Here is a 23,266-nt window from a genome sequence, read left to right as displayed (position 1 = left end):
ATTTTCATCCTATTACTATTACTCCAATTTACAAGGTCACCCAGATCTTCCTGTATGATATCCCTGTTCTTCTCTGTGTTAGCACATTCCCACTTTTTGTGTCAAGGTCAGTAATAAAACGACTAAATAAGATTGGTTCTAAAACCGATCCCTGAGGAACTCCACTAGTAACTTGTGTTTGTACAGCACCTAGCACAGCACAGTCTTGGTCCATGACTAGGGCTCCTAGGCACTATTGTCACACAAACAAATACAGGCCTAGTCCTGATGAAGCAAAGGAACAGCGAGTACAATTTTTAAAAACACCCGAGTAATTTAGGAGCCTAAGTCCCATTTTCAAAAATGATTCAGGCGCTTTTAAAAAATGTATCCAATACCTTTGTGTGAAGAAAGTTTATAAAAGAGCGTAGGCCATAATGTTGTTAAACTCAGCACAATGGGCCACATAGTTGTAAGAAATCTCAGGGCTTGTCCTCACAGGAAAGTTTTATTAGTTGTAACATTATTTAATTATACTGATATATGGGTATAAATCCAGTGTGGACATTCTTATTCTAATTGACGAGTGGCTTTTTTCAATTTAACTTAACTCCCTTTCTAAGAAGTATCAACTACACTGAAAGAAACCACTCATACAGAATTAGGTGTCTACACAGGAGGTATGATAACTGGCTTAGCTAGATTGGTTTAGATCCACACCTTAGTTTATACCAGTATAATTTTGCTGTTTAGATAAGCCCTTAACCTTGGCCCCAACATTTTGAGAGACTGTTTCCTAGCGAAGTGGTGAAGGATTGCTTAAATTAAGGCCAAAGCAGAGAGTTGAAAGGATTTGTTTGCCCACTTCTGTGATGAATCTTCTCAGGTGACCTGGCTGCCTGCTAATGGCAGCCTATCATCACAAGCAGCATCTTAGGGTATGTCTGCACTACTAATTTTTGCTGCCACAAGTTATGTCAGCATAAAAGTTGCCAGAGTTAGCATATCACTTGTACACGTGCATACTTGGCTCCCTGCGTCAGTGCTGTGCGTATTCACTAGGAGTGAATGTGTCAATGCACAGTACAGTGCATTATGGGTAGGTCTCCCAGTGTGAAACTCACCACCATCCAGCACACTGTGTTTTGGGAAGTTTTGTTTCTGCCCCACCATGCACTGCCAAGTCACACATGGGTGATTAGGAGCAAGGGGTCAATTTCCCATCATGCAACTTTCCTCATCCCATAGTGTCATCTATATCCCATAATTTTCACATTTTTTAAAAATCCATGTATCCACACAACCTTCCTCGCTGTCTGCCATCTCTGACAGACGCAAGGACCCTGCACAGCTCTGCACTACTATCATGACCGTTGCAAGCACAGGACACACAATCCTCCTGTATTTGCGGAGCTGCAAGAACCACAAAATCAGCAGGGAACATGGTGATTTTTGTGCAGGAAAGGTTGCCTCAGCCCTCCAGCCCAAGGCCACCAGAAGGAGAGTTGCACTGACAGTGGAGAGGCGAGTGTCAATCACCCTGTGGAGACTTGCAACACCTGATTGCTACCAGTCAGTGGGAAATCATTTTGGAGTTGGAAAATCCACTATGGGGGCCACTAATCATCTCCTCCTATGTAGGACTTGGCAATGTGCAGACCATAGAGGACGGATTTGCAGCATTGGGGCTCCCAAACTGCAGTGGAGTGATAGACGGCACACACATCCCTATTCTGGCATCAGACCACCTTGCCACAGAGCACAAACAAACATGGCTACTTTTCAACGGTTATGAAAGCATTGGTGGATCACCACTTCAATTACAATGTTTGCTGGTGTCAAAGTTAGACTCAGGAATCACAGTTTGTCTGACCACTCTGTTTTATTAGCACAGCGCTCTGCTAATAACACCCAGATAATGTGAACACCATGCAAGACACAAACTATCTTATTTATACAGATAAAAGGGCGAGAACTTAACAAGGTAACAAAGGAAGCAAAATCTGATAAGTTTACCTGGGCTAGACATGCATATCTTATTTCCTTACTATTACTGATCTTCTCTTATGTTTCGCCATTAGCACCATTGTTTATGCCTAATGTTTCTTTTCCTGGCACCTGTATTTCAACATTTCTAACTTCTGCTTAAAAGTACATACAACATTTCTTTAATCCATTCTTATTTTTACAATATAATTCATTCTACTGTCACACTGGTCAGGGCAGGGGCATAACGCTTGCATCTTTAAGAACACAACACTTTTCAGAAAGCCACAAGCAGGGGCTTTCTTCCATGACTGGCAGATTACCATTGGCGCTATTGAAATGCCAGTAGTGATCCTGGCAGACGCAGCCTACCCCTTACTCATGAAGGCATACACCAGCCACCTTAACAGCACCAAGGCTCATCCAGTGCAGTATGACAGTCAAATGTGTTTTTGCTAGATTGAAAGGGTGATGGTGTTGTTTACTCATACGATTTACTCTGGGAGCACAGAATTCATATGGTCCGCATATTTCTGTGCCCCTCCATACAAACATGCAAAAGAAATCGGCGGGGGTAGACATGCCTTTTCCCTGGCAGCACGTCTGTTCCAGTGTGCCTGGAGAGCCTGAGGCCTAGTCTGCACTAAAAAGTTAGGTCGAAGGAGGCCACCTTAAGTCGACATGTTAATGTATGTTCTACAGTACTAGGTCCTTTACACCGACCCAAGTTGGCTCTAATGTTGACTTCTGTAATCCACATCTGTGAGAGGTATAGCGCTTAGTTCGATTTTCATGGGTCGACTGCAAGGTAGTACAGACCAAGCGTTGTGTAATTTGACTTAATTGGCCTCCAGGTGGTGTCCCACAATGCTCATCTGTGACCTCTCTCAACTCTGCTGCACTGCAGCCAGCTATACAGGAAACAGCCCCTCCCCTGCTAAAGCCCCAGGAATTTTTGATTTCCCATTTCCTGTTTGATCAGCATTGGGAGCATACCAGCTTGAGCACAGCTGATCATGGAGACGACACGCCTCAAACGTGCTCCACCCTGGTCTGCACAGGAGGTGGTGGATCTCATCGCTGTGTGGGGAGAAGAGTCTGTGCAGGCAGAGCGCCGATCCAGCAGAAGAAACACTGACATCTATGCAAAGATCGCTCGTGGAATGGGGGAGAAGGGCTACATGAGGGACACACAGCAGTGCCGTGTGAAAATAAAAACTTCACCAAGCGTACCACAAGGCAAGGGAGGCGAACAGTCGTTCTGGTGCTGAACCCCACACATGCCAGTTCTACAACGAGCTGCATGCAATTCTCGGGGGTGACCCTACTAGCACCTCCACAAGCAGGGCTGGCTTTAGGCCAATTCCACCAATTCCCCCGAATCGGGCCCCACACCTAAGAGGGCCCTGCACCCAGTGAGAATCCCTTCCCTGGCTAGAGGCACCTTTTTAATTTTTACTCACCTGGCGGCACTCCGGGTCTTCGGCGGCACTTCAGTGCTGCCGAAGACCTGGAGTGAGTGAAGGACCCACCACCGAAGACTCGGAGCACCGCCAGGTGAGTACAAGCCCCATGTGGTTTTTTTACACACACACACACACACACACACACACACACTTAAGAGTCATCCCTGCCAGGGCCCCGTCGAAAGTGTTCGAATTGGGCCCCGCACTTCCTAAAGCCGGCCCTGTCCACAAGGAACGTGGACACCTCACAAATGTGAGAGTCTAGGCAACAACAAGGAGGACAGTATGGTGGATGAGGAAGGGGAGGAGGAGGAGAAAGAGACAGGCGAGCAATGGATCCATTCTCCGCAAGAGCCAGGAAATATTTTTAACCCTGGAGCTCTGTGGGTCGCAGCACATCATGGTGACTGACCGTGATGCCGGGGAAGGCATCTCTGAATATACAGTTAAAGTCCAGTTGAACTTTAGCAGGCACACACATTCAGTAATATTACAGGTTTACTGTGAAGAAAAAGTGAGGTGCTGTGGTTCTCTGCTTACAAGAGGCCGCTCCAGCTACACAGAGGGTAACCCCTAGGAAAAGACTCTTTATATGGACTGGGATAGCCCAGAAATCCTCCATGGATATCTCTAGGAAACTTTAATGGAGGTACTCTGCAATCCTTTGCAGGAGTTTTCTGGGTAGGGCAGTCTTATTTCTTTCACCATGGTAGGACACCTTCCCCACAACTCCTGAATTAATTCTGCTGGCATCATTGCGATACACAGCATATCAGCATAAGGACCGGGTCTATACCCAGACGCTTGCAGCATCTCCTTCCTTTCCGCCTCTGTTACCCTCAGGAGACTGATATCTCATTGGGTTGCCTAGGGGAAAACAGGGGACGTTCTCATTAAAAGTGCTCTTACAAGGGGGGGGGGGAAAGGGGAGCATGTAGACCCACCCCACCCCCATTCCAGATCGCCAAACCACGTGGCCGCTAATGTGCCTTTACTGTGCTCAGCCTGGGTCGGCAATTAGTTTAAAGTGGCTGATAGAGGACTGGGGCCTCACATGAGAGATTCCGCAATTTGAGAGTGAGAACATTTCCCCCCCGCCCCGTTCATAAACAGGTTCCTGTAGTGCTATAGAGAGGGGCCATTGTTCGACTAGCTACCTCTACTGCCAACATGAGCCTGCCACAAACGTCATTAAAAGTGCGGTCACCCATGACCTGGGGGGTGGTGGTGGGAGAAGAGGGGCCACTCACCATGGCTGGAGCAGCAAAATGGCACAGTGAATGGTTATGGAAAAAGAGGTGCTTTTTTTAAAATAATGAAAACGGCCTTGCTATGGAAACATTTTATTTCTATGCAGTGGCTTCTTTATTTTTTCCCCCCCATGACTGACAGCTGGAAATGTGTCCTTCAGTGTGTCATCAACACCTGAAAGTAGACTTTCGCTAATTAGAAGGAGAAAGAGAATGCGGGAGGACATGTAGCCTGCATTGGGCAGGAGGTCAGACTAGATGATCATAATGGTCCCTTCTGACCTTAAAGTCTATGAGTCTATATTCACTGAGATAATGAATGCCTCTGAGACAGCTGACAGAGCTGAGAACGTGGAGGATTTCACTATCCGAGAAGTTAGAAATGGACATGGAGAGCAGGAAAGCTTCCAGTGAGCAAGAGTGTGTGGCGCAGGATGAGATGCTTCTGATTATGAGGGACCAAGCAGACATGTTGAGGCATCTGGTTGAACTGCAGGAACAGAAGCAGATGACCTCTGCAGACCCTGGTGGACAGCCAGCCAGCATTGCCTGGTGCAGGATCACCCTCCCCGAAGTGTTCTATAAGGCATGTGTGAAAAGTCCATTATCCCTTTCATTTAACTCAGGGGGAGGGTACAAGGAACAGAAGGCGCCCATTCATAGACATTTGATGGTCTGGAATGAGTTATGTTACACAGCTGAAAATGTTTCTCATTCCAACTTTACAACCCCTTTTTCTTTTTTCTGTTCTTTATTTATGTTTGTTAAATAAAGTAAATTGATTTGAGAAATAAACATTCTTAACGGAGTAGAAGCAGTGGGCTTGGGCGGGGGGTTGGCTTTACAGGGACAGTGATGCAAGCCAGGTGAAGGTTTGGGAAAGCACAATGCAGACAAACAGCTCACATTACTGTGACTCATTATTGAAACTGCTTTTCAAAGCCTCGTGGATATGCAGCAACCCTTGCTGTGCTCTTCTTATTGTCCTGGTATCTGTCTGCTCAAAAATGACTGCCATGTGATCTGTCTCAACTGCCCACCCCTACGGAAATTTTTCCCCTTTTATTTCACAGATATTATGGAGCACACACCAGGCAGCTATAGCCGGGGGTGGGTGGGGGGGGCCCGTGGGGAAATGTTCTCTTCACTAAGGTCCAACCTTGTCCAACCAACTTCTCCAGCACCCTTTTAAACAACCAAAGGCACATTCAACCACCATTCTGCACTTACTGAGCCTATAGTTGAACCGTTCCTTATGGCTGTCTAGACGGCTGGTGTATGGCTTCATGAGCCATGGGAGCAAGGGATAGGCTGGGTCCCCCAGGATAACTATAGGCATCTCAACATTGTCAATGTTCATTTTGTAGTCTAGAAACAAAGTCCTGGATTGCAGCTTTATGAACAGACCCAAGTTCCTAAAGATGCATGCGTCATGAACCTTTCCCGACGGTCCTACGTTGATGTCGGTGAAATGCCCCCTGTGATCCATCAGCACTTGCAACACCATTGAAAAGAATCCCTTTCAGTTTATGTACTCTTTGGCAAGGTGGTCTGGTGCCAAGATGGGGATGTGTGTGTCATCTATCGCCTTACCACAATTAGGGGACCCCCTTGCGGCAAAACCATCCACTATGTTTTGCACATTTCCCAGACTCACTGCCCTTCATAGCAGAAGTCGATTAACAGCTCTGCACACTTAGAGCACAGCAGTTCCCACAGTTGATTTACGTACTGCAAATTGATTGCCCCCCCACCGGTAACTGTCTGGTGTTGCAAGCTTCCAAATAGCGATTCCCACTCGCAGGGCAGGAGAAAGCTGGAAGGTGGCCTTCTGCATTTGAAAGTTCTGCAGCCTGTGCTCATCGTCTCATACCTGCAAAATGATGTGGTCCCACCAGTCAGTGCTTGTTTCACAGGACCAGAAATGGCACTTAGAATGCAGCTGCTCTGTGACTGCCAGCAGCAACTGTGGACTGTTTTTTTCCCCCCAATGGCTTGCAGCAGGGTGGCTTGCAAGACATCACTATGCTCTGTGTGACGGACCCTACTTCAGCTCTGGAAATACTGCAGGAGAAGGCGCTAGGTGTTTGAGATGCTCACAGCAAGAGTGCACAACTGAGCAGGCTCCATGCTTCTGGGATTATGGCTTATGCATGGCAATTTTAAGGTGCGAAAAACCACTGGGTTGTTTGCCGTTGATATGAGGGAAGGAGCACAGTGCATCATGGGATGCCGACGCAATGTTCCCATTCTCCCCTGCGACAACATTTTGGTCCCATGAGGCATTGCACAAGTTTCCCAAAACACACTGCGGCAAGTTGCACTTTCGGATAACTACCCACGATGCACTGCTTTGCGCATTGATGCAGACACTGCTAGTTGAGGATGCAATCCATTGAGACAATGAGCTTGGTGTGGCCACGCACAATCGACTTAATTAATTTGGAGGCTCGAGCTCGAATTAGATAAAGTCAACTTAATTTTGTAGGGTAGACAAGCCCTCAGAGATGCAAATCATTGTAGAGGGAGAGGGCCTGGGCATGCGTGCCTGCCAACAAGTGAGAGAGACTCTGTCCCTCTCACTTGCTCCTGCAGCTCACCAGAGGTGTGGAGGGGTAGGTCTTTTTCTTATGCATGAGGAAGGCTCTCTCCCCGAGGCAGAAACATTGCAGCCTGCCTGCTAGTTAATTGATCTCATTCGCTGAGGCAGAAATGCAGCAGCCTGCCTGCGAGTAGCATTGTTAATATTCCTGTTGCTAGTTAACTGTTCACATTCTCTTAAGAAACAGCATCTGCCTGGTAAGTGATTTTCCTACCTTGGTCACCTTCCAATTTCACACACAGTTTCCTGATTTTCCACTCAGTGATCTTAAGAGTCCCATCAAGCTTTCATGTTTATCTTTACAGTCAGAGAATAAAGCGATCAAGGATATTAGCATTCTAATAAACCCTAGTGCTTCAGAGACCAACAATGAGAGATAAGAGCAGCCAGCTGACACAGATGGACCCTACAGAACAAACCAAATCAAAAGCAAATGTAGAGAAGAGGAAAAACAAAAGATCTGTTCAGTCTCCTCAGAGAGGTTTGTTCCTAAATAGCAAATCCACGATCCAGTCGGTCACACTACTTCATAATAGCAAGAGCATGGATTCTCACAAGGGTTGGTTGAAAAAAGCATTATGTTTACAACTTGGTATAAGAGCAGATGACAATGGAGAGGGAAATGGAACTTCTCTGACAAGGTGTATACAAACCAGTGGTGCAAGTAGAATTAATTTCTTACTGATACGCTACACCAGATAAAGAGTGTGGGGGGGGGGATTTGACCTCCCCACGTGATCCCTCGCATGACCCTGCCCCACCCCCACCCAGGGCCCCATCCTCTCCCCTCCCCATGATCCATCCCACGTTACCTGCGGGGGGAGCACTCCCAGTGGGTGGACACGGCACAGCTGCTGTGTGGGCTGCTAAGAGAGGAGGAGGGCTTGCTCTCTGGAATAGCAGCCAGTTCACAGTCACACCTGCTTTGGGAATTGCCAGCAGAAGAGCTTCTCCTGACAGGAGAATATTTTTTTCCAGACATGCTGGCAACTGAGCCCCAGGCCAGCAGCTCCTCTGGTGTGGCTGTACCACCTCCAGCCCCACCCCACCCTCAGCCCCTCCACGCAGCTGGGGGTCTGTACAGCAGCCCCACCAGGGGACAGGGCTTGGGGGGGGGGGCGAGGCTGTGGAGGCGTTACAGCCATGCCAAAGGAGCTACCAGCGTGGGGTTCTGCTCCTTTCACCACTGCAGTTCCCAGGAGAGCCCGAAACCTTACTGGTATGGTGTACTGAACCGTATCACCCTACTTGCACCACTGATACAAACATTCTGCCCACTGACCCTTGTGGCAAATTTGGCAGTAAAAGAGCCAAAGCTTTTGGTAGTCGCAAGTTACTGTATTTATTACATTATAAATACACAGCATAAGGATTTAACAAGCAGTCTTCCATACTGGTTCTGAGATATGAATTTACAATATGAGCGAGTTTGTCATTTAAGAGTGAGAAATTATGGTAATTTGTTTTCTTCTAGAAAGAGACCTGATTTGTAAAAAAATGAAAGATAAAAAGCTATCTTGGCTAAGGCTCCATGGATATCAGGGTTGATTAGTTTCAAGAATATGGAGAATACAAAAGACAGTCACATGGAAAGGGAGTTCATATAAAGAGCCAAAATGAATTAGAATACTGGCTACTGAACTTCTGCTAGTGACTCATAGTAGATATAGACACAGTGTAAAGACAGCCACGTCTCTACTTTCTCATCTGTGCTGGGGGAAGAAATGTATCTATGTGGGCATGTTATCCATACAAACACTTAGTTAGCATATATATTATTGTGCTTATGTTCTTTATGTATTTTTTAGAACAGAGTGCTGGTATACGTATCCTAAAGGAATGAATTCCCCCCATCCTCAAGTACAGTACTTCCTCCAATATTTATAAGACTATCCCTTATAAATATACCTGGTGTACAGCAGCTAGACTGACTTCTCAGTACATTTGAGTTTTCTGCTCCTAACTGAAGTTCACCCAATATTTTGCAAGTTCTACAAAGCATATGTAGTATTTACAATACATCGTGTAGCCCTAGTATGTCTAGTGATACTCACTACTTAGTTTAGACTTAGTTTAAATAATAGGGAAAGGAGGATTAAATGCATGTATTTAGATTTATACTAAGAACAGTGCCAATCCCAATATTTGGCTGCTCATGACAATTGAAGATATAGATATTTCGATGGTACTACATTGAAGTGTTTTTTCAACCACAATTTAAGATGTTGAAGAACAAAAGGAACCTGTACTTTTGGCTCAGGATGTCAATTGTTTCATTGCTTAACACTGAATTGAGATAGAAGTGCTACTTCTGAAGAGGTCAGATGTAGGAAACGTGAAGTATGACTGCTGCCCAGGACTAGTGGACTAATCTTGATTCACTACTCTCAAAAGCTTGTCCACGCAACTGTAGATGCTTTGTTTCCAAAACAAAGACAGTTCTGAACTGGTGTATAATAATAATAATAATAATAATAGTTATGGGTGTAGTTCAGTCCAAACGTTTATCATCTGCCTTTCCAGCTGGAGTTCCATCCTGCCTATTAACAGCCCATATCAAAGCAAATACATGACTTTTGGTTTCTTATACTTGTGCCAATGCATTAGGATGGCTCTGCCTTGTCTACAAGATGGTGTTGCAGCATTTCATCTAGGTACTGCAGTACTTCACCTAGGTACAAATGCCAAACAAAGATAGGTTTAGATAAACAGTTAATAATAATGAAAGTCTTTTCCTTTAGTAGGAGGCCTTCTATCAATGATGCCACTTACTTCTTCATAACCTGACCACTGTGACAATTTAGAATAGCTGAAAAGTGATCAAAAAGAAAAGAAAAGCAATATACTTGATGCTGATGAAGTCATGTTTGATAGGAAAACCAAATATGAACGTTACAAATCAGATAGGATATGGCTGCAGGAGCTTTGTACTGCCAGGGTAAGCCCTTGAAAGACATAGGCCCCATGGGACTAACTCAAGCAGAATGGAATCAGGAAGATAGAATTCCAAGGATATGTCTATATAATTAACCTGAAAAATGGGCAGCCAGCCCAAAACAACATAAACCCACTTGATCTATGTCAATCATACAATGAGATTTTAGGTTTATGGCTTCAACACAAGATCCATCGTACTTGGTATTCCACACAAGAATGGGTAAAAATCCATAGGACCATGACTTTAAGCCACAATCATGTTCTGGAGAGAACTCTAGAAACTGACCTAGCAGAAAGAGCACAATGTAACACTAGGACCAGGACACTCTTGTTGGTAGAATCTTGACCAGGATTACAGTAAAAGTAATTGTTGAAGCACTGTGATCATATAGCTGAGAACTGTATTTGTTCTATTGGTGCAAGGTAAATTCATCTGACTTCAACGTGGGCCAGTTTTCTATATGGACATAAACAAGAACTACAGCCTCATCTTCCTTCAAGAAGAAAATGATAAAATCCAAGCAAGGAACCCAACTTCCCTGAATACAAAGCGTGAAAAAAAACGTTGGTTCCTGACTCTGAATTAAATAGTAACAGTCAAGACATAGAAACGCAAAGTCTTCTCAGCTTCCATTGAAGAAATGTACCACAAAGTGCAATCCTGCATTTGCAGGATGTGGATTGGATGACCAAAGCAGGTCTTTTTCCAACTCTAGTTTCTATAAGCTCTGAATATTTTCTAAGTAAGGTTCTTAATAATTAGACTGAAATATGCTAACTACTGTATATAACCAAATACTTGTTTCCACATACTAAAATATATTTAGCATGTTTATAACTTAGTGGTAGTAGTAGAATTGCAACAGCATCTAAAGGACTCACCACGCTAGGCCCTGCACAAATAAACAGACCACTCGTTGCTCCGAAGAATTTACCATCTTTAATTCTAACTCCACCCTTACTAGGAGTATGAGTATTATGTAGCTGCCCTGCAACAATCCAGTCTCATCACGAGACAGATTTAAAATCTAAAAAATAACTTTTAAAGAAAATAATTGACAAAATATGTTCAAAGTAAAACAAAACTGATCTCTTTGAAGGTAGAGAATCTTTGAGAGATTATAGTACAAATCCAATTCTGCATTTTAAGAAATAATTATCTTGAGGAATTTAAATTTGGACCCCTACTTTTTAAAACACCATGAACCAGGGTGAGTAAAAAAAAGTTATTTTTAAAAAATTAAAAAACAGACATTTAAATGTAATACATTTGAGTTTAAAAATTATTTTTTTAAATTAAATTTGAAATAACAATCTATGTTAAAGTATTTTAAAATAAAGTAATCTTCAAGCAGTACATGTTTGCTGCTTAAATTTTCAGCAAAGTTAGACCACTGAACTGCTGGAAGTCACTGGCTATGACCCTGGAACCAGAGTTGTTGATGTGTTAAACCAGCTGTTCTAGCTTCTTCTGAATTTTTTTCATTTCAATTTAGTCAACTTTTGCAGTTCAATGACTAGTTCACTGAAAGGTGAGAAAAGCAGAGTCTTGAAAAAGCAGAACGCTTGTTTTCCCCTTCCAATCTAGGAGTAAAAACTAGGTGTGAGAGATGAGATATACTAGTTCTAAAATCTTGAAGGCGATGGTAATCACAAACAATAGGTTCAGTTCATCTACTTACAGATAATACTGTCTTTGTTTAATAAATCAGTTACTTTTAAATGCAAAAACATTTTGATAAGTTTAAAGTTTTTGTCTTGCGTATTCAACATATTTAAGCTTAATTTAATTTAAAAAAACATTTTAAAATGCTGGTTGTGCATTAATTGAATTCCAATTTCCATCCAAATGCAGCTCGATGCAAGTCACATCATACCTATACTCACTTAAGATTTGTATCTTCCTAGTTAGCAAAAAGAGGTACCCAATTTTGTGTAAAAGCTACATTTAACTGCAAAACAGCAAGTTAAAATGGTTACCAACCCATGGGGGGGGGGAACAACTCACAATATAAAAATTATTTAAATCATTATTTAAGTTAATAATTTAAAGCACTTTGATTTAAAAAAAAAAAAGTCAGTCAATTGACCCCTTGCCATAAAGCTTCTAAAAATGTTACTGTGATGGGTTTCCCCCATGGTGCTACTGACCCACCAGCCTGTGTTCCCTCTCACATTGTACTTCTGTGGCAAGCTGCAAAGACCTCCAAACTGCACTTTCACCAGCATACATACAGGTAGGGAACACAACCAGCTACAGTTACATGCAGGCTCTCTGACTAGCCCCTGCATAGGAGGCTACCGCTTGATTCCCAGCTCCTCAGGCACACGCCCTCTTGGGAGTATAAATCCAAAACTATACTGTCTTGTGCGGCACAGGGAACTGTACAGCGTAAGCTCATAAAATTCCTCTCAGTGTGGAGAGGAATGTGCAACACCCTCTGTCCCATACACTTCACTGGTTTAAATAAAGCAAAACCAAGTTTATTATCTACAAAAGATAGATTGTAAGTGATAACAGATCAAAGCAGATTACTATATTAAGATTAGTCTGTGTTTTTTGTTCATTTGCTAGGTAAAGAGACTAGATGTGAACAACAGATTCCCACCCTAAGAGATGATACAAGCAGGCTGATTCTTAAGGGGCAAGCTGAATTTGCTTTACAGCTTGGCATCCCCAGGTGTTTCACTCACAGGCTAAAAATCCCTTGAGCCTGGGTCCAGCACTTCCCCCAGTTTAGTCTTTGTCCTCAAATGTTTCCAGGAGTCTTCTTGGGTGGGGAGTGAAGAACACCAGATGATGTCACTCCCTGGCTTATACAGCTTTTGCATATGGTGGGAACCCTTTGTTCCCAAAGCTTGATTTCCAGACTAGTCTGTGGAAAAATACTGACATCCCAAGATGGAATCTAGAGACATGTGGTCTCACCATAGCAGTCATAGAGTCATAGCAGCCATACTTGGCGACTGTCTGTAGCTTCATAGAACGGCTCACCAGATGAGAGATGAGCTTCTTCTAAGGCCTATTGTTTTTCTTAATGGCCCATTGCCCAGAATAGGCCCTTCCCCACCCACTATCTAGATTGAAAGCATCTTGTCTAGTGGGCATTACCCAGGTGTAACTACACAGATACATAGTCAATATTCATAACTTCAGATCCAAAAATGCACACATGCATACAAATAGGATAATCATATTCAGCAAATCATAACTTTTCCAATTACACCTCACATGATTTATCTTGCATAAAATACATTATACTTATATAATAATCATATTAATAATGTCCATTGATGAGCTCCCAAAATCCTAATAACCAGTTCCCTACCGGGTCCTCGGCAGCACTTTGGTGGCGAAATGGGAGGGGGGTCTTCACTCGCTCCAGGTTTTCGGCAGCATTTCAGCGGCGGTCCTTCACCCAGAGCGAGTGAAGACACACACACACCCCACCGCCAAAGTGCCGCCGAAGACCCAGTAGGGGACCGCATGGTGAGTACAAGCCCCACGTGCCTGTCTCCCCCCGAATCTGACCCGAACCCATGTCCTGCCCCCGACTGCCCCCCCTCAGAACCCGCAACCCATAAACCCCCCCGCTCCTTGTCCTCTGACCACCCCAATCACATTGGACCTCATTAATAAGTTAAAAGGATGAGGAAGGAGGATTACTATATGTCTGCTCTGAAAACTCCACCTCAGAAGCTATGAGGAGTCCCATGGCACCTCAAAGACTAACAGATTTATTTGGGCATAAGCTTTTGTGGGTAAAAAAGCCACTTCTTCAGATGCAGCCCAAATAAATCTGTTAGTCTTTAAGGTGCCACCAGAGTCCTTGTTGTTTTTGTGAATACAGACTAACGTGCCTACCCCGCTGATACCTTAGAAGCTGTACAAAAAGGAAAGATTCACATCAACTATAATAAAAGGTTCTTTAGGTCAAATAATGTCTTCAGCTACACCTGTGCAACCACCTCCAATGTCTTCAGGTGTGAGTCATTGACCCTGCCACTGGGGGTAGTAAAGTTATATTAATAATGCACAAAAAGGAACAGAACCCATTTCACTCCTCATTAGTACAGTGCTAACAAAAAAAAATAAAAACAAGAACAAAAATATCACTAAACATTGTCAAACAGAGTAAAAAAGAGAAGATTCTGGATCCATACAGGGAGCACATCTGATGAGCAAGGAAGTGCCATGCCTGGGGGTGGGGGGTTTGTTTTGTTTTTTTGTAAAAGGCATAAACACTACTTTTCATTTGACTACTTGGGCCCTGATCCAGTAAACTGATCTGCATGGAAGGCCCCACATAGTCAGACAGGGGTCCAGCTGCACGAAGCAGCTTGCAGAATCAGGGCCTTCTTTTGTAGCTATTGTTCATAAAGTCATTCTTTGTAACTGAATAAGAAGATTATATAAAAGGCTATTTTTACATTAAAGCCAAAATATTTCCCCAAAGCCCTTTATACATGCAGCCCAGACACCACTGCATCACTAAGTCTAAATGCAAGGCCACGTCAGATGTTCAGAACAAGGAAAACATTGGAGTCAGGAGCCTGAGAAGCCTGTCTCAGCTTGGGGAACATCACATTTTACTTACATCTCTAGAGTCACCTCCTCCTCCCCACAACCCCAGTAAATTGCCGAGGCCAAAATCCTGCCAGCCAGTATCCAGCTCAAAGCAACGTCTTAAGGGCTCTGCAACGAACTGCAGCCCAACATTTACTTCAGTCCCCAACTCGGGCTTAATGAGGCTTAACCAGCAGAGCCTGAGCTGTCTGCTCCACTTCACGGGCACTGGAAGCAGGGGAGGTGCCTGTACTCTAAGCAGCGGGTTTCCCCGTTCACAACACAGGCAGCTACTCGACAACATCTCTTCCAAGAACGAAAAGCCTAATGGAGACAGCTTGATACAACTGAAGCCTGAAAGTGCCTCCAACGTGGGCGGGAGGGGGGAGCACTCCAAATGCCAGTGACGGCCAACCCCTCACTCGGCTCAGGGGTCATTTATCCGCGGGAGGGAGGAGAACAGCGTCTCCCCCACTGAGCACCCAGTCACCAAAGCCACAAAACCCCTCGAGAGCAGCAAATCACCGCTGCAGAGCACTTGCCCGGGGCGGGGGGAGGGAGGCCGGCTACAAGTACCTGCCGCCGCCGTGTGGAAAGAGGCCAAGGCGAGGCGAGCTCCGGCTGCCGAACACCGACAACTTTCTAGGTTTCGGGGGAAGGGCGGCTACGTGCGCAGAGAGCCTGGCGGGATCATACACGGGCATCACTTACACGGGCTCCCGGCGGCTCTCGACGCCCCCCCACCCGCAGACAGGGAGCGCCCGGCAGCCGGGCATTAGCCAGCCCCATCCCCACCCACCGCCGCCGACTCCCTCCCTAGCCCGGGTCAGACACTCACGCCGCTCGGGGGAGATCTCCGCACGGGCCCCGCCTAAGGAGCAGCAGGACCGGGAGCGCCCGCTGGGGCGCTTGCGGGCTGCAGTGCAATCTGCCGGGCTGGGAGACTAGTGGCTTTGCCCGGTTCCCAGCTGGGCATCAGCAGCACCCTCCGCGCTGCGCCGGTGGCCCGGCCAAGCCCCGGGGGCTGGGGGCCGATCGGCGGGGCCGTCTCTCAGGGAGGAGTCAACTGAAGGGAGCTGGAGGACAGGGCGTCCTTCCGCCCAAGCTACTCACTTCGCTCCTCGCCGCTGCTCCTGCCCCCGCTGCCTGCAGATCAGGGGGGCTCTCATCTGCCAAAGGAAGCAGCATGGATCGGAATCACCCCCCCTCTCCCCGGATTTAATGCATCCCCCGCTCTCCAGGGCCAGGCAGAAACTGAAAGTGCCGCTCGTTTGGGAAAAATCAACAACCACCGCCATGCAATTCTTCAGCTGGTTGTTTCACTTAACCTGGGTCGGTGATTAACCATCCCCAAACCCAGCCGCGCACACAGCTCGGTAGCGGCACCTGCTGGCCCATGAGAAGAGCCCTCACAAGCTACCCCTAGTGCGATAGACAAACGGGATTGGGAAGAAGGCGAGACAGCAACACGTTTGTTAGAATAGCTGTAAACAAACCAGGTCGTGGATGTTATCTTACAAGAAGAGGAGCTACTAGCATGTGCTTTCAAGAGATAACCTTTCTAAGCAGGATCTCTGTGTCTTTGTACAGCAGTTTCCAGGCACCAAATCTGATAGTAGGCAGTTTTAAAAAGAGTTAAATGGAAGAGATGAAACAGTCTAAAATGATACTATTAGGTTAAAATAAGTTAGAAACCGCACACTAAGGGCCTGACTTTACTCGCAAGGGCAAGACCAAATTTCTTTACCTGTGTTACAAACAATATTGTATTAAAAGAAAATAAACAAATACAACTGATTTATTTTTCACTATCTGCTGTTCCTCTACTTTTTACATTTCTCCTTTACATGGCTAATGAAAATGAAAAAGTCACATTTATTTTATTTACATATAGCCAGTTTCCTGTCAATTTTACTTAATGACTCTCATGGATTACTACAAGCTTGCAGTATTTGGGTTGAAAGACTGCAATATTTAAAAATTCTGTTTCAATGAGATTGTTGCTTTGAAATTAATGGGAATATGTTAAGAGCTTTATGTATTATAGAATGTTATGGTAATAAAAACCTGTATTTTAGCATAAGTGTGATCTACTTTTAATACAATGTTGTTATACCATCAAGTATTGAATGATTAGGTGTTGTTTAAAACAAAGGAAGAAAGCTGGGGGAAGATTAACACTAAGGTCTGGAGTGCAGTTCTCTTTGTAGGATGGGCACCTAAGGGTACGTCCATACTACCCGCCCGGGTCGGCGGGTAGCAATCGACTTCTCAGAGTTCGATATATCGCGTCTCATCTAGACGCGATATATCGAACTCCGAACGCGCTCCCGTCGACTCTGGAACTCCACCACCGTGAACGGCGGTGGCGGAGTCGACGGGGGAGCCGCGGACTTCGATCCCGCGCCGTAAGGACGGGTAAGTACTTCGAACTAAGGTACTTCAAGTTCAGCTACGCTATTCGCGTAGCTGAACTTGCGTACCTTAGTTCGAACCCCCCCCCCAGTGTAGACCAGGCCTAAGAGAACATCAAACAGGGTACAATTAGTCTAATGCAGAAAATTTTAAGTTGTAATGCATTTTCTTAAAACATTAAAAACACACTTTCCCAAAGGTGACCTCCTAGCTGTCCTACAACTCTTCCTGCATGAAAGGGCCAGAAATAATTATGCTGCTTTGACACACACAAAAATAACTAACAATAAAATGCTTCTCAAGGTCCTGGCTAGTGGAAATAGCCTCCCCCTGCTCAATAGAGAGATGATGATTATATTGCTGTATAATGTTTCTCTAAACAAAAGCTCACTGTTGTAATGATTATCAGTTTGTCTCTGATATTTACATGGCAATAATTTGTAAACCTGTTAAAACTTCCTAAATAAATAAATAGATTTTTTTAAAAAGCTTCTCAGCAGTTAGAGATGGGAATTGAATTGAAATCCCAGACCTGAAGACATTCAAATTTCTGGCAATTCTAAATCAAAAGTAAGATCAAATTTTGCACCTGGCCATGTATCTATGTTGTGGCTAGTCTTGTCACTATCAAAAATAAAATATAATTAAATACAGTACTATCTGGTTCTGGGTAGACACACAGCTTGAATAATAGAATCATTCCATTGTTATGGAGTCACATCCCTTCTGGTTGGAAAATAGCTTTCCAATATTTATAATGATTTTGTGTGCTCAGGGATGTGCTACCAGCACTTTAACCAGGGGCCCCAGAAAACTGTCACCTTTTGCCTGAGCAACCAGTACTACAGGGATGCATGCCAGGGAGAGCGGGAGAAGGGGGGGTTGGGCACTGGGAACAACAGATGAAGTGCAGAGGCAAAGAGCCTCCATGTAAATGGCACAGGCCTACTGTGGATTAAAAGTATTCAACAGGTGAGCTTTTCCACAGGCAAGTAAACCATGCAAAGATGTCCTCCCCAAGAGCTCCCTCATGCAGGTTTTACTGCAGGAGGGGATGATCTTTCTGCAGGTAGTGCAGCACAGTGTAAAACAAATGTGACCTCAGGTTATCTGCGTCTGTGCAGACTTGTAAGAGTCTCCATGGGAATTTTCATAAATATCTGCTAGTTGGTACATTTCAGATGCAAAATATTTGCTGTTCTAAACAATATTAATGACTGCAGAGATATGTCTCAGAGATGGCTTAGCAGTTTCCAGAAATGGAGCTGATGCCCATCGGTGGTAGAGAAATCAGTCCAGTTTTCCCTTCAGTTTGGGTGTGGGATTTTTAACATGCAACTCCTGGGAGCCCCAAGAACCCTGTCAAGCACCTACAGTTAAAGGACTGTCAACATTTCCATTATATATCCCTATTAAAATGGTTATAATACTCAGCAGGAAAGCAGGGTTTGCACCAAAGCACACAAGATCTCAGCCTAATAAACACTTTCAGTAACAAACAAATGTGGCTGTTCCAGACAAGTGCAGAAAGTTTACCAGATTCCAAAAGTTATTAGGAGTTTGTCATTGATTTCAGTGGAAGCAGAATTGGGGCCCCATAAGGGGACCAATACTTTTACGTATATATTTATTTCTTAATAAGAAATTAAATCAGTTGAGTAATGCAAGTTAGGACAAAAAGTTTTCTTTTCATAGCATTCTAGTACACAAGCCTATGCTTAGCCATGATTTAAATTCTTCCTATGTATTCAGCCACTACAATGTATTGTATCAATAATCCACAGAGTAGAAACTTTGTAAATTGATGATACAAGAAGAGTGTTTAACACTGATATCATTAAGCTCTAAATGGAAGCACCTAATAAATTTATTTAAATAGTACTGTTCAAAGGAAACATTACACTTTTAATGATAGACAGGGCTTCAGTGGCTAGAGCAGGGGTCGGCAACCGGTGGCTCGCGGCTCGCCAGGGTAAGCACCCTGGCGGGCCGGCCCGGTTTGTTTATCTGCCGCGTCGGCAAGTTCGGCCGATCGCGGCTCCCACTGGCCGTGGTTCGCGGTCCCAGGCCAATGCGGGAGGCAGGAAGCCGCGGCCAGAACATCCCTCGGCTCGCGCCGCTTCCTGCCTCCTGCATTGGCCTGGGACAGCGAACCGCGGCCAGTGGGAGCCGCGATCGGCCGAACTTGCCGACGCGGCAGATAAACAAACCGGGCCGGCCCGCCAGGGTGCTTACCCTGGCGAGCCGCGAGCCACCGGTTGCCGACCCCTGGGCTAGAGTGATGGTAGAGTGCAGCTTCCCATTCACAGGGCCCTGATAAAGTACAGGCACTCTAGGTGTGTTAGAGTCAGAGAACTGTATGCTGCAGAGAAAAAAAAAACAGTGTATATCATTCATGTCCATTCAAGTGTTGATGACAGAGTTTTGCAACAAGTGTGAAAAATCGGAACAGAGGGTGGAGGGTAATAGGAGCCTATATAAGAAAAAGACCCAAAAATTGGGACTGTCCCTATAAAATCGGGACATCTGGTCACTCCATTTGTATCATTGTTAAAACACACACACACACAAACCCTCCCCAAAGAAAGAAAGAAAGACTGACCAATTAAAACTGGGATACTGCCTTTGAAACCTGTAAAAGCCAGAAAATTCAGTTAATGCTTTTCATGCCATCCTTTTAGTTAATAATTAATTCAAGCTATTGCAAGGATATGACGACAGTATATGATCTTATACCCCTTACTTAAAAACAATCCATCACAGCATAAATAAAGAAATACACATTTTACTAATTACTTCCTTCAGAATCTGGGAAAAGCATTTAGCTGGCAACTTGATACGTGCTGCATTTGCAGCAGAATTTCCAATAAATCTTAATGGGAGCGGCCTACCTGCTACATTCTGAACTAAGAATTACTGGCTTATGGTTCTGCAGTATCTAGAAATCATGAATGAATTAAAGATAGGAGTGAAATCCTGGCCCCATTGAAATCAATAGGGGTTTTGCCATTGACTTCAGTGCATTCAGGAATTCATACAGAATGAAAATCTCAATTATAAACTTAGTTCCCAGTCCTGCAAACATTTATGCATGTGCTTAACTTTATTACCACAAATAATCTCAGTAAAAGTTAAGCACATATAGAAGTGTTTGCAGGACTAGATTCTTAGAACCTCATCCAAAGCTTATTGAGGTCTGACTCTAATCATTGACATCAGTAGGCTTTAGATCTGGCCCTTAGGAATTTAAGTCAGATCTTTTTGCTTATTTTAAGTTGCTATGAATGTGGAGAAGCAGGCCAGGTACACCTTTCACAGTACAGGAAATTAAATATTAAAGAAGACAGAGTACTGTTAAGGAGTGGTTACCTTGCACTGATGCAGTGATGTTACTTCACTAGAAAGTTTTCCAGATTTTAACTTAAAAAACAATTTAAATTAAATTACAATTAATTATTTTACTTACATGCAAATAGTTTTTAGATAAATAGTACTTTGAACTGAAAATTAATAAAATCTATTTAGTAACTTATAGCTACTGTATATTTTCTCAAGTCTGTCTGGAATAATTTCTAATGCATGTTTCCACTTTTGACCTCCAGTCTTGAGGCAGAGAATGTGTAATTCACATGCCAGTAACTTGTAAGACCTGGTAGCCTTATTGTACAAGCATTTCACATGTTGAGTTCCATAAACTTCAATTGGAAACTGTATGCAGAACACTTGCACGGTCAGACCTGGGTTTGCCTATCAATAATGAATCTAAAAAAATCTAACCTGTTTTAAAATCATTTCTGCATCACCTGCTTATCTCATGCCACAAGCCTGTAATGAACTGTATTGTTCAAACAACCACAGCATCAGAGAGTGAAACGGAAGAGTGCAGATGGACTTAAGGCATGGGAGCTACCTATCTATCAAGCCATTATCTTTTCATGGATACCAGAACGTTTTAAATATTTAATTAATAGCAGAACATGGGAAATAGCTTACTGTGTCTTGCGAAGCATCCAGTTGTTTGTGCATTGATTTGAATCAAACATTTACTCTATCACATTTATTTTTATTTTAAACTGAGGGGCATTGTATTCAAAATGAATATCATTAGACACAGTTAACTATGCTATGAAATGTTTAACTCATTAAGTGTGGAAATATCAGGGGCCCAGTCTTCAAGAGGACCTCAAAGCAGCCTCTAGGTTTGCACATGCAAATATCTATGTGCATAAATAAGTGAATGGTAGTTTTTGAAAATCTCCTCTTATACTACCAAGGGATGCCATGAAGTTCTCATTAACTTGGCATGGAAAATCATTTGTAAATAAATATAGTACCTGTAATCAGGGCCGGTGCAAGGATGTTTCCCGCCCTGAGGCGTCCCTCCCCCCCCACCCCGCGGCAGCTCCCCCTCTCCGCCCTGAGGCGCCCCCCCTTGCGGCAGCTCCCCATCTCCCTCCGCCTAAATGCCGGCAGCAACCGGGGCGGCCGAAGATCCGGCCGCTGCGGTTGCTGCCGAAGAAAATGGCGCCCCCCCAAATCCCGGTGCCCTAGGCGACCCGGTGCCATAGGTCGCATAAATGGTTGCACCGGCCCTGCCTGTAATCTGCCAGACTGTTAGTTTAAGACGCTGTCCACATTACCATTTTTATCTAGGTCCCCAATCCTGCAAATACATGGGTAAAGTTACATATATGCTTAAGTGTTTCCAAGATCAGGGCCCAAGCTTGTGACAAGCTGCTGACGCAGTTCGCTCTAAGCATGTTTTGTGTCCATGCACCACACAGTTAAAGCTAAATTACCATCACAACTAAGTGTTTCTCCCTGCCAGAGATCTAGAGCTGGACATTGGTTATGTTCATGTAGTCAGTATAACATGCCATATTGTTTTTCGCAGTGTGAATAGGACTCCTTATTGATACTTTTGAAATTAATTAATTTAACTGTTTTTTCTAAGCTCTCTATGCTGTAAGACATCCCAGAGTTCCACATGCTACTGCTCTGTGTGAATGTTTTTGCAGCACTCTAACCTCTGCTGAAGTAGTAGAGGATACCTGTCCAGCTTTTCCCTAGAACGTACTGATACAAACACTTTTAAACAGTAAGGTAGTTGTACATACAACCACTTTTGATGGCAGAAAAAAAATGCTGTATGGGTATAAATTGATTCAAGAAGGTTACCATGCTTCTTCTAGTTTACAAAATCATGCTTGTTATTGTCGTGTGCATAGGCCATAATTGTATACTATTCTTTGTGATGAACATTGCTAAGAAAAATAAAAATGGGATACCCTAAAGCCCCCACTTGATTTCCCAGGACATCCTTTTTACAGAGGCACTATATTTCTGTTCATTCTGTCTAAGCAAGCATAAAGGTTCAAAAGAAAAAACTGAAACGTCATCTCTACTCATACAGACAAACAAAAATTACAATTGCCATGCACAGCCACCTACTAAAATCTATCTGCATGTGCAGTAATATATCTGTTATCTAGGCTGGAAAAGATAAGGCAGTCTGAAGAGAATCAATACAGACACTAAAATGTTAAAAGAATAATAAGTTGAATCCCCCTAGTAATTGTAGTACCTGAAAGATCTTTGATTTAACATGAACTGGTTGATTTGCAAAAATATATATTTGAATGGGCTTCAAAGTGAAAAAGCCATGGCTGACTGCAAAGTAGACATACCGTATTTTCCGGCATATAAGACTGGGCGTATAAGACGACCTCCTAATTTTCCACTTAAAACATAGGTTTTGGCCTATACTCGCCGTATAAGACTACCCCCCCTTCCGAGGCTGAAGGACCCACCACCGAAGACCCGGTAGGGAACCGTCCAGTGAGTACACCCCCCACCCACGTCCTGCCCCCCCTCAGAAACCACAACCCATAACCCACCCTGCCCTGCTCCTTGTCCCCTGACCACTCCTTCCCAAGACCCCCAACCCTAACTCCCCCCCAGGACCCCACCCCCTGCCAAACTTGCCCCGCTCCCTGTCCCCTGACTGCCCCGACTCCATCCACCACCATCCCAACAGACCCCAGGAACTCCCACGCGGCACCTA

General features: G+C 44.3%; 1 long non-coding RNA gene across 2 annotated transcripts in view; it reads right to left on the bottom strand.

Annotated features, from left to right (window-relative positions):
- Positions 1 to 23,266, bottom strand: part of LOC123343310 — a 53,466-nt gene that overhangs the window by 11,943 nt on the left and 18,257 nt on the right. The window contains exon 4 of one of the 2 annotated variants that reach the window (XR_006572188.1): positions 19,805 to 19,834. The exons of the other annotated variant lie outside the window; for it this stretch is intronic. This is a non-coding gene — a long non-coding RNA (uncharacterized LOC123343310). The remainder of the gene's footprint in view (positions 1 to 19,804; positions 19,835 to 23,266) is intronic. 2 annotated transcript variants of the gene reach the window in all.

This window comes from Mauremys mutica, chromosome 10 (genome assembly GCF_020497125.1).
Source record: "Mauremys mutica isolate MM-2020 ecotype Southern chromosome 10, ASM2049712v1, whole genome shotgun sequence".
NCBI classification, from domain to species: Eukaryota; Metazoa; Chordata; order Testudines; family Geoemydidae; genus Mauremys; species Mauremys mutica.
The sequence above is the reverse complement of the archived record's forward strand: the minus strand, read 5'-3'. Positions and strand labels throughout refer to the sequence as shown.